Source organism: Echinococcus granulosus (assembly GCF_000524195.1).
Source record: "Echinococcus granulosus chromosome Unknown EG_S00096, whole genome shotgun sequence".
Classification (NCBI taxonomy): Eukaryota; Metazoa; Platyhelminthes; class Cestoda; order Cyclophyllidea; family Taeniidae; genus Echinococcus; species Echinococcus granulosus.
Genome location: NW_020170476.1, coordinates 126,235 through 127,876, shown reverse-complemented (window position 1 = coordinate 127,876; position 1,642 = coordinate 126,235). Strand labels below are relative to the sequence as shown.

The 1,642-nt window shown below is 46.3% G+C and overlaps 1 protein-coding gene across 1 annotated transcript in view; it reads left to right on the top strand.

The window, feature by feature from the left end:
• Window positions 1-1,642, top strand: part of EGR_08102 (Myophilin) — a gene marked incomplete at both ends in the record, with an annotated part of 17,474 nt that overhangs the window by 12,591 nt on the left and 3,241 nt on the right. The gene's annotated exons all lie outside the window — the stretch shown is intronic.

Here is a 1,642-nt window from a genome sequence, read left to right as displayed (position 1 = left end):
CTTACTCTTCATCCAATATCGGCGTTGAAGACCTTCGCACTGAGGTCTTAGTCCTTGGTTATCCTGGTTGGAATCCCAATTTGCGCCGTCATAACACACGCAAGTAGATAGGAAATGAGAGTAAACCACCACCATTTACGCACGCCCCTCAGGGTTGACCTCCGAAGTTGGCCTAAATGAGCAATTTCGGCTTCTTGTTTTTGTTCGACATAAATATTCGACAATACTTCCAGCTCTTCACTTCTTTGTGCAAATCCTTGGCGCCTCATACTCCTCCATCTTCTAGGCTTACCTCTGCCAACACTCAGAAGTGGTAGCTCTGTCTGATTTAAGCACATCTATGACTTGGTCTTCGAGGAAGTCATCCGAGAGGAAATTGTCCTGTAATGCGACCTCGTTGGACTAGCCTCATCCACCATCAAAAGCTGTAAGGTTCAAAAGGTAACCTAGTGGCGACTGTTGAATGGATGTTTCGTAACGATCAGGGAAGTACTTATGGAGATCGTGACCCATTTGGCGGTCATCGTAGATATTTTGTGCCACGTCGAGATACAGCAGACCGATTCGAGACACAACAGGTTGATTCACTACCCCGTATGGTCAAAATCACAATGTTTTTTCCCAAATCCTGACTTTTGTCTAGCCTACACTCTGAGTTCGTAATTAGTGCCACGCGTAGGCATTGGCACAGTCCGATGGTGGAATGCAACCCTCACAGGTAGGCTCTTATCAGGCACTTTGTGCTTGGAAGGCAAAAAAGAAACTGGCTTCCTGCAGTCCCTTTTTCTCAGTTGTCATTCAAAGCGCTACTTGACTGCAATAACTTCTCACTACACAACATGCTTTGATCTCGGATGGGCGTCTAAGATCACGCGATTTCAATTGGTGGAGTTTGCAGCAATGCCTCGTGGTGACTTGTAAAATGCAGGTGGTGAGATGGGGTGGGGGATGCATACCACCTTGACCGAGTCTCGTTATTAGAAAATAACAAATGAACCTGAGGGAAAGGCAATTTGGTGTTGTGTACTACTTCAAGAACCCAGTTTATGTTGGTTCTGAGTGGCAGATGCATCGTGGATAGGATTCCCAAGGAAGTGACGGGCTTGTGACAAGAAATGTCTTTTGTTTATTGAAAGTATTTCCAAAAAGTGCTAAGTGGACGAATGCTTAAATAGATTGTGTCCAAACAATCCACAAGCGCCACCGAAACCGTCCCATACCTCCAAACCACACACCACTTCATTCCCACAAGATCGTCCCTACTTCATTCGTGCCCATGGCTACCTTTACATTTGGCTGCATGACTGTGCTTGTTTGCATGTTTGTTTGATGTACTGTGGTGTGCCAAATTGTTCACTAGAATTTATTCACTTCCACTTCCATTTCCCCCTCCATGAGTCCAATCACTTACGCTCCAGATGTCTCTCTCATTACCAATGACAATCCAGTCTGTATCCTTGCAGTCTGGATGGTGGCAGTGGGCTCTGTAGTGGGTGTTCATACCCCCACACCACCGTGTGACCCTAGGGCACCTCGTGATTTCGGTACTGCCGATGGGAAAGTGCACAACCATTTGATCTGACCCCACCGCCTTATTTACGTTATCTGTCACCTCCAATTTGTGACTTCTCTGCCTGTCCAC